Consider the following 10848-nt stretch of genomic DNA (forward strand, 5'->3'; position numbering starts at 1 on the left):
CATCCAATTGGGGATCAGAGAAAGGTGATTCTCCTTCTATTAAACTTTGTTTGGAACAATCAGAAAATCACAGATAGTAAGGCAATAGCAGAATTATGGGGGAAATATTGATGTAGCGGAGGACAGAGAGAAATGCTGTAACATCTATCCTCAAGTTACCAAGAGAGAGGGGTATGATGTTATGCCAACTCCCCTGTAGTGGCTTCCCGATTCATCCGAGCCATAGCCAAACTCTTCCTCATCACCATATTTTATTCTGCTACTTCACTCTCACCTGATGTATGATTGTGTTTCCCACTTTTGAGGACATACAAAAGGCCTTCTAAGTTCACGTTCACTTTTCCATCACTCAGTATTCATTATGGGAATATCAGAGACGTGTTCCAGAGTCATTTCCAGAATATGCTGCTTGGGCCAATGGCAGGTATAAAATAATAATAATAATAAAAATGCCATTCCAGGAAGGGGAGGCCTGAAGACATATTTTTGTGGGGAAAGAAGAAAATAGGAAATAAAGGGAAAGAAGATCTTTTGTAGTGAGAATAGTTAGTCATCCAGAGCTCAGAAACTGCATCCCTATAAAGACCTTAATTTATTCCCATCTTTAAAGGCTCACTGACACAAATAGATTTTACCCAGGTCACAGATGAAAATCTAATCAAGTTTGATATTTCTTGGTACACACTAAGCAGTACATCTGATGCTACTTGGCTAGGCTTCATTTGAATTTCATAAAACATCATTGATGAGTAAATTTCCTTTTTCTTTTTTCCTTCATGTATTTCTTTAGTCAAATTATGACCCAAAAAAGATGAAAACTCAGCAGTTAATTACTGAAGAATTAAAGGAGGGACGAATACTGAAATGTATTTAAAAAGTGTATAATAGAAGAGAAATATTAACAATTTAAAGTGAACAGTGAAAGATACAGTGCCATGGCTAATTTTATTTTTGCCTTAAGCCTTATTTTTATTTTATTGGTTTCCAAATTAAATGAAAATGTTCTCAATAAAAAATTTCCCCTTTTGTAGGTATGTGGTGCTAATTATTTGTTAGATGATTCAATGGAGAGATTTAACCTATCTATTTCAGAAATGATGTACCTGAGTGGTGCAAATGGTTGAAGTCCTCAGCTGCTAACTGACAGGTTGGAGGTTTCAGACCACCTAGAGGTGCCTTAGAAGAAAATCCTATCTACTTCCGAAAACTGAGTCATTGAAAACCCTATGGAGCACAGTTCTACTCATATACATAGGATCTCCACAAGTTTTAGTTGAATGGATAGCAACTTTTTGTTTTGTTTTGTTTTGTTTTATCTTAGCAACATCCTACAAAAGTTGGATCTATGAAACAGAGTATAAACAGCCAGGCTAGAGCCTACACTTTGGTTTGTCACACCTCTTCCACTTCTGTTCCACTTTTCTTAATACATACATAAAGTATTCATTACATTGTCAATTGTTTCCATTTGTTTCATATCCATTGAAAATAGAATACTGTTAGAAAATTTTAGGTTTCTTTTTTTAGTGAAAGCTAATATAAAATTAGTTGGGTGTTTTAAAAAATACACTAAAATATATATAGTTATTTTCAATATCAGAGCTATGCACATATTTTATTAGTAAACCACATTTTAAAGTCATCAAAAGCTGCTTCTCAATCTTATTGACAAATGAGATAACTATATCTTTATTAGTTTCCTTTAAAATAAAATTTTAGATACACTGATGGGAAAATTCTTCAAACTACTTCTCTGTTCATATAGCCTCTTGAAGATAATATCTAGAATTGATACAGAATAATGCACACCTCTAAATTCACCATAGCCTAAACAGTTTTACAAACAAGAAAGAAAAATTGATTTAATACAATTCATAAGCAAAAGTGCAGACTCAGCTCAGAGACTAAAATGAAAAACATGGAAGAAAACAATTGCTTGCATTTATAAAAGCAGTAGCTACCAGTCCTATTGATTTGAGCTTATCAACCCTCAAACGGAAAAAAAGGTACTTGTGTGAACTGTAAAAATTACATCAGGGGATGGGGAGAGCTCAAACATTCCACGGACATTCTCAAAATAAGGATGATTCCTATTGTTTCATTATCTAGGGCATTCATTTTTGCTCTAGTTATTTGTGTGATGAAAAATAAGTATGGAATGTATTCCTACACATTTTCAGACAAGGGATGCAACTTTGCCTGCTGTCATTATTTAACAGAAAATTGTCCCAGTCATTTTGAATGGGGAAAAATCCACATTACTAAAAATTATTTCTTCTGGACATTGAGATCCTCATTTTAGTTATTGTAAGTACAATATATTTTCTTTGTCATTTTTTTCTTTCCCATGCTTGATCAATTACATCTTTCTAAATTGTGAGACATATTAACTGGGAAGTGCATGAAAAATATGATGAGATCAGGACAGTTCTACATTTGTTTCATTATAAGTTAGGGTAACACTGTGATAACGTATTTGCAGAATAGGTTAGGTACTTGGCAATGAATTAGGTGAATCTCTGACATACCATTCCATTATAAGTAACATTTGCTATAGCGGAAAAGAAAAAAAAAAACCTTGTTTACATTTTAGGCATATTTATGTTAGTGTTACTAACTTAAAACAGATGAGGTAAAGAGGAATAGAAACATTTTTCTGTCACTAATGGATGTTTCCATTTTGAGCTAAAAGGACATGTCTGTACTTTTCAGTAATAACAGAATCTATCTCCAACTGTCAGTCTTGAGAAAAAAATAACGTTCATACAAAATTCGTAGAACTAAAGGAGTTACTGTCATAATGCTTTCAAGAGAGCACTAGCAAATCTCTCTAGGCCTTTAGTTTAAATGTAATTTCTATTCAACTTCAGGGATTTTTAAATTGTTTCAGCACTGGGTTTTTTCCGAAGGGTATATTGGGTCTTTCATAAAATTTATGTTTTTTAATAAAAGACACTCTACTGCCAATCCTTGTAAAATACCCTCCCAAATAGTGTCATTTATAAATGACTTGGGGGAAAAATATGCAAGAATATCTAATTGGTTTTCAATTGATAGAAAATGGACAAAGATTGTCAGGATAAGAGATTCATGGAAAAAAAGTTTAAACCTACAGGGAAATTACAATGGGATGTCCCTATAATCTTGCTCATTGTAGGGAAGGGTCAATTATGAGTCAAAACTACTGCCTTCCAAAGGGATTTCACTATAGGACAAAAATGATCCCACACAAAAGGTCATTCCATGTTGGTAAGCTTGAAAATCATCTCAGAGTGGCATTCTAATATACATATATATATATAGGTTAAAAATATTTCTGTTTAGAATTAGCCAGCTGGACTCAGTTTTTAGATGATCCCAGTTTTGTTGGCAACATCCGAAGCATTATAGTCAGGAGCCAGTTGAACATATGCCTTCTCTCCACTGGGCCTTATCAAGGTATTGACCTTGGCAACGTCAATGTCATAGAGCTTTTTCAGAGCCTGTTTGATCTGATGAAGTTGGCCTTGACATCTACAATGAACTCAAGAGTGTTGTTATCTTCGATCTTTTCATTGCCAACTCAGTGGCATAGTGGTCAAGATTGTTTCTCCTGAGGGCAATTCTCTGAGGATATTTGGACTGTCTTCGGAGCCACACTATCCTCAGCCGCAGAAAGGTGATTGACAGAAGTGTAGATCTTCATTTTTTCTGACTGTGGATGCCATTCAAAACTGCCTTTTTGGCCTTCAATATCTTTGCTTTAGATTCAGTTTTGGGAAGGGCAAGAGCTTCTTTCTTTGCTTTTAATGCCATCTTTGTAAAAATTGCATTCTAATATCTTAATCTCTTTATCATTCCTTCCTGGAACAAATAGCCATGTATATTTCAACTATTCTCTTTCCATTTGACAACTAGTAAGGCCTAACAATTCTGTAAATTGGGAAAATCTGCTGTAAAAGGCCTCTTTAAAGTATTGAAAAACAAAGATGTCACTTTGAGGACTAATGTGTGCCTGACCCAAGCCGTGATATTTTTAATCACCTCATATGCATCCCAAAGCTGGACAATGAATAAAGGAGACCAAAGAAGAACTGATGTCTTTGAATTATGATGTTGGCAAAGAATATTGAATATACCATGGACTGCCAGAAGAACAAAGAAGTCTGATTTGGAAGAAGTATGGCCAGAGTGCTACTTGGAAGTGAGGAAGGTGAGACTTCATCTCCTGTACTTTGGACATGTTATCAGGAGGGATCTGTCCCTGGAGAAGGACATTATACTTGGTGAAGTAAAGGGGCAGCAAAAAAGAGGAAGACCCTTGAAGACATGGACTGACACAGTGGCTGCAACAATGAGCTCAAGCATAACAACAATTGTGAGGATAGTGCAAGACCGGGCAGTGTTTCCTTCGGTTGTACATAGGGTGGTTATGAGCTGGAACTGACTGGATGGCACCCAACAACAACACAACTTCTGTAGATGCATGCCATTAAAGAGGTCTTTTCTTTCTTCCCAAATCACATTAGAATATTTCCTCTCTTACTGGACTTGGTCTTAGGTTGATTTTTGCCTTATACTCAAAACATTTATGGGATCTTTTTTTTTCCACCTACCAAACCCAAAACAGTTTAAGTTATTCTTTATTATTACAAAACTTATCCACAGTAGTAGTCATTTTGATTTATGTCACTTATTATTAGCATTTGTATTTCACATTATTATTTATTTAGTCTTCATAATGTTTGTTGTCAGTTACTAAGTAGCAATCAAATCAGATGAGATTAAATATGTATTGTGTAAATGTGAGAAACTGTTTTCAAATTAAAATCAAGTGGAGATAGTATTTCCATGGTTGTTAAGTGTATCAGCCTGTGTCCAATCAGGAGAGAAAAAACACACAATAATTATAAACAAAGTAAGTTTAACATATGAACTATTAATTTATGATAGGAGAGTAACTATAAAGATATAAAGAGTACTTTAAAGCATTTCCTAGGGCTGAACAAGAGTACCCAATGAACAAACTTGGAAGAAAGTCCCCTCCACAGGGCTGTGGTTTAGACCTCATTTGAAGACTCAAGGAAAGGGCCTGGGCCAGAGCTGTGTGGTTGCTGAAGGACTGCACTCTGTATATGTAGCTGGCACTGGGGAGCATGGATACTGGAACTTGAAAGAGAAGCCCACCTTCCTCCTACAATGTCCTTCCAGCATCTTTTACTGACAAAAGTTAATATAATTCTCACCTTAAAGAAGAGGTGCTTCCATCACCCAATCCATCGTCTCAGAGTAGGTACTGAAGGATGAATTTGGAGCTGAGAGGCAATACATTGATAATTGACACACTAAGGTCCTGAAAACTCTTATATTTTGATATAAATGCAAGAACTATATTATTTTACAATAATTAGTCAATACATAAATTTGTGGTCTTAGTCCTCTGCTTTGCTCTCCAAAATTATTTATAATAGGCAAGGCATTGCAAGTTGAGGCATTTTGGAGACTACTAAGTCAGAAAATTGGTGTTTCTCTGAACACAACACTTATATAAGGACCATCAAATATAAAAACAGATCAAATGTTTAACTCCTCTTGCACAATTTCTTAAGGGTTGTATCAGAGACTAAGAGAGTATAGATAAGGTAGCAGAGTTAGATCTAGAAATAACTTTTAACTTTCAGGAGAATGATCATTCCTTTTACATAGCTTCATGTTGATTTAAATCATGGTTGAATTACAATTTAATATTTGTTGCTAAGTTGACTTATCACTGAATATTCAAACACTTAGAATATTGGCAAAGGACTAGTTGAGAAACCATTCAATGCATTAAATTTCCACACATAGTTTGAAAACTCAAAGATTTACATTGAGATGAGACCAAGTGATATAGAGGAAATAGACTTATCTTTGAAGTTATATATCTAATTTTATATTCCAACATTGCCACTTCTTAAATGTATAATCTAGAACATGTTATATTTCTCATATAATATTTGAAATGCAAAAAAAAAATCAATTTATATAACATATAAAATTGTTAAAATACTGATAAATGTAAGATCCATAGGCTCCCCATGCAAGTGTTTACTTTTTTATATCCTAGAAGTAAGCATTCACCTAATTGTGTGTCTATTGTTATTTAATTTTTTTTACGGGTATCTATCACATATATAGTTATTCATAGGTTTTTTTTGGATTGTTTGTCCTTTTAAAAATTATTAAAATAGCAATTGTGTTCCATTTCTCAAATCTTGCATCATTTACTCAAAATTATATTTCTAAGATTCATCTGTTAGTGTATAACATTAGTTCATTTATTTTTCTTTGTTGTATAATATTCCCTTGAGTGATTATGTTGTTGTTTCATACTGTCTAGTCGATTCCAACTCATAGCAATCCTATGTACAACAGAATGAAACACTGCCCCATCCTGGGTCATCCTCACAATCTTTGTTATATTTGAGACCATTCTTGCAGCAACTGTGTCAATCCATCTCTTCAAAGGTCTTCCTCAATTTCGATGACTTTCTACTTTACCAAGCATAACGTCCTTCTTCAGGGACTGGTCCTTCCTGATAAAATGTCCAAAGTCTTATCATCCTCACTTTGAAGGAGCACTCTGGATGTATTTCTTCCAAGACAGGCTTGTTCATTCTTCCAGCAGTACATGGTATATTATATTCAATATTCTTCAACAACACCATAATTCAAAGGCATGAATTCCTCCTTGGTTTTCTTTATTCATTGTCCAGCTCTCACATGCATATGAGGGAATTGAAAATATCATGGCTTGGGTCAGGCCCACCCTAGTCCTCAAAGTGACATCTTTGCTTTTCAACACTTTAAAGAGATCTTTTGCAGATTTGCCAGATGCAATGCATCGTTTGATTTCTTGACTGCTGCTTCCCTGCATGTTGACTGTGAATTCAAGAAAAATGAAATCCATGACAACATCAATCTGTTCTCTGTTTGTCATGATGTTGTCGATTGATCCGGTTGTGAGGATTTTTGTTTTCTTTATATTGAGGTGTAATTCACAGAGAAGGTTGTAGTTTTTCATCTTTGTCTGTAAGTGCTTCAAGTTCTCTTCACTTTCAGCAAGCAAGGTTGTGTCATCTGCATAATTCAGGATGTTAATGAGTCTTTCTCCAATCCTAATGTCACTTTTTTCTTCATATAGTCCAGCTTCTTGGATTATTTTCTCAGCATACAGATTGAATATATATGGTGAAAGGATAGAACCCTGATGTACCCCTTTTCTGACTTTAAACCACGCAGTGTCCCTTTGTTCTGTTCCAACAATAGCTTCTTGATCTATGTACAGATTTCTCATGAGCACAATTAAGTGGTCTAGAATTCCCATTCTTTGCAATGTTATGCATAATTTGTTATGATCTACCCAGTTTAATGCCTTAGCATAGTCAATAAAATACAGGTAAACATCTTTATGGTATTCTCTGCTTTCAGCTAGAATCCATCTGACATCAGCAGTAATATCCTTCATTCCACACCCTCTTCTGAATCTAGCTTGAATTTTTGACAGTTCCCTATTAATGTACTTCTGTAGTCACTTTTGAATGATCTTCAGCAAAGCTTTACTTGTGTGTGATATTAATCACATTGTTTGATAATTTCCACATTCGGTTTGATCACTTTTCTTTGGAATAGGAAAAAATACGGATCTCTTCCATTCGGTTGGCCAGGTAGCTGTCTTCCAAATTTCTTGGCATAGATGATTGAGCACTTCCAGCACTGCATCCATTTGTTGAAACATCTCGGTTATTATTCCATCAATTGTTGAAGCCTTATTTTTCTCCAATGCCTTCAGTGCAGCTTGGACTTCCTCCTTCAGTACTATTGGTTCTTGATCATATGCTATCTCCTGAAATAGTTGAATGTTGACCAATTCTTTTTGGTACACTAACTCTGTATTCCTTTTATCTTTTTTTTGATACTTCCTGCGTCATTTAGTATTTTCCTCATAGAATCCTTCAGTATTGCAACTCGAGGCTTAATTTTTTTCTTCATTTCTTTCAGCTTGAGAAATGCCACTTGTGTTCTTCCTTTTTGGTTTTCTAACTCCAGGTCGTTATAATACCATGTCTTCCAGAGCCACCCTTTGAAATCTTTTGTTCAGCTCTTCTACTTCATCATTTCTACCATTAGCTTCAGCTACTTGACATTCAAGAGCAATTTTTAGAGTCTCTTCTTACATCCATTTTATTCTTTTCTTTCTTTCCTGGCTTTTCATTGACCTCTTGCTTTCTTCATGTATGTATGATGTCCTCGATGTCATTCCACAACTCATTTGGTCTTCAGTCATTAGTGTTCAACGTGTCAAATCTATTCTTGAGAAGGTCTCTAAATTTAGATGGTATATACTCAAGATGGTACTTTGGCTCTCGTGGACTTGTTCCAATTTTCTTCATATGATCAATTGATGGTCTGTCCACAGTCAGCCCTAGCCTTCTGACTGATGATACTGAGCTTCTCTACTGTCTCTTTCCACAGATGTAGTTAATTTGATTCCTGTGTATTCCATCCGGTGAGGTCCACTTGTATAGTCACCACTTATGTTGTTGGAAAAAAGGTATTTGCAATGAAGTCGTTGGTCTTGGAAAATTCCATCATGCAATCTCCAGAGTCATTTCAATCACCAAGGCTATATTTTCCAACTACCTATCCTTCTTTTTTTTTCTTTTCCCAACTTTTGCATTCCAATCACCAGTAATTATCAACGCATCCTGATTGCATGATCGATTAATTTCAGACTGCAGAAGTTGGTAAAAATCTTCAATTTCTTCATCTTTGGCCTTACTGGTTGGTGAGTAAATTTGAATAACAGTCATACTAATTGGTCTTCCTCGTAGGCATATGGATATTATCGTATCACTGACAGCCTGGTACTTCAGGATAGATCTTGAAATGTTCTTTGTGACGATGAACGTGATGCCATTCCTATTCAATTTGTCATTCCAGGCATAATAGACCATATGATTGTCAGATTCAAAATGGCCAGTACTGGTCCGTTTCTCTCACTAATGCCTAGGATATCAACGTTTATGCATTCCATTTCATTTCTGAAGTTTTCTACTTGTCCTAGATTGATAGTTTGTACATTCCATGTTTCCATTATCAATTAATCTTTGCAGCTGTTTCTTCTCATTTTGAGTAGTGCCACATCAGCAAATGAACATTGCCAAAGCTTGACTCCATCCGCATCAAGCTCAACTCTACTTTGAGTAGGCAGCTCTTCCCCAGTAGTTTTTTCGACTGCCTTCCAACCTGAGGGGCTCATTTTCAGGCACTATATCAGACAATGTTCTGCTGCTATTCATAAGGTTTTCACTAGCTAATTTTTTTTTTCAGAAGTAGACTGCCAGGTCCTTCTTCCTAGTCTGTCTTAGTCTGGAAACTCAGCTGAATCCTCTCCTCCATGGTTGACCCTGCTGATATTTGAATCCTGGTGGCATAGTGTGATAGTTAAGATTGTGTGTCAACTTGCTTGACCATGATTCTCAGTGTTTTGGTAGTTTTATAATGATATCATCATTTCCCTGTAGAGATTTGATATGTGATCACGGGGGTCTGCTGTGAGCAGCCAATCAGTTGAAAGGGAGTTTCTTTGGACATGTGGCCTGAATAGAATGTAAGTGGGTATTCTGTCAAGGCTTGGGGGCTTTTGCTTCTTCTGGATCCTGCAGCTGGCTTCTGTTCATCTGACCTCTAGTTCTTGGGACTTGAGCTAGCATCTTACCTAAGGTCTTGCCTGCCAATCTTAGGATTTGTCTATCTTCACAACATTTGAGCAAGAGCCCTGCTCTTCTACCTACCCATCTTGGGTTCATCACCCCCACAGCTAAGTGAATCAGGAGAGGCCTCTATCCTGACCCATGGACTTGGGACATTCCAGCCTCTACAACCACCTGAGCAAATTCCTTGATATAAATCTCTCTCTCTCTCTCTCTCTCTCTATATATATATATAAACTTTACTCCTTTTGCTTCTCTAGAGAACCCAGCCTAAGACATTTGGTACTGGGAGTGGGGTGCTGCTCTAACAGATACCTAAAATGTGGAAGCAGCTTTGGAACTGTGAATGGATAGAGCCTGGAAGAGTTTTAAAGTGCTTAACAGTAGCAGCCTAGATTACCTTGAAGAAACTCTTGGCAGAATTATGGACATCAAAGACAATTCTGGTGAGGACTCAGAAGGAAGTGAGGAAAACTGTTAACACCAGAAACAGTGCAAATGGCAGAGACGCCACAGAAGCAGAACCAGGAGACTTGTTTGAGACAGTGCTGAAGCTGACCCATGAAGCAAGAGAGCTCAGTGCTTTTCCACAGGAGGCTTCCTGGTGGAGTAGGGTGCCTCTAGGCACTTACTGGTGGAGCTACAGAGCCTTGGAACACTTTCCCCAGCAGGACAGATGTGAGCGGTGAGACACAAGGAGCCAAGAAGCCAAGGAACCAGGGAACAGAAGCTCAAGAGACAAGGAATACAGGAAGCAGAGCTGCCTCAGTCTCAAAAGGTAGAGCCTACCTCTGGGGTCTCAAAAGGTGGCGCCATGCCCTCTGGAGTTTCTAACAGCGGAGTTGCCACTCAGATGGACTAGCTGAATGGGACCGCCCAAATCTGAGGGAGCATAGTGGCTGTTCCAGTGGGCCTGGAAGGCAAAGCTGAATCCCAGGGATAAGGGGCTTCCACCCTTAATCCGGAGAGTGTGGCCAATACCTAGAGTCTGGAGGGTATGGCCATTATGTAAATGGTCTTAGAAAACAAGATTATTTTCAAGCCTTGACGGTTAACATAATGTGTTCTGCTGACTTGCTTGGTGCCTGTTATCCCTTCTTTCCCTCCAATTTCT

At 36.9% G+C, this 10848-nt stretch overlaps 1 pseudogene; it reads right to left on the bottom strand.

The window, feature by feature from the left end:
- Positions 1-3167: 3167 nt before the first annotated feature.
- Positions 3168-3795, bottom strand: LOC101344586 (60S ribosomal protein L23a pseudogene; annotated as a pseudogene).
- Between the last annotated feature and the right edge of the window lie 7053 nt (positions 3796-10848).

The sequence above is a fragment of the Trichechus manatus genome, unplaced genomic scaffold, assembly GCF_000243295.1.
Source record: "Trichechus manatus latirostris isolate Lorelei unplaced genomic scaffold, TriManLat1.0 scaffold00005, whole genome shotgun sequence".
In the NCBI taxonomy this organism is placed as follows: domain Eukaryota; kingdom Metazoa; phylum Chordata; class Mammalia; order Sirenia; family Trichechidae; genus Trichechus; species Trichechus manatus.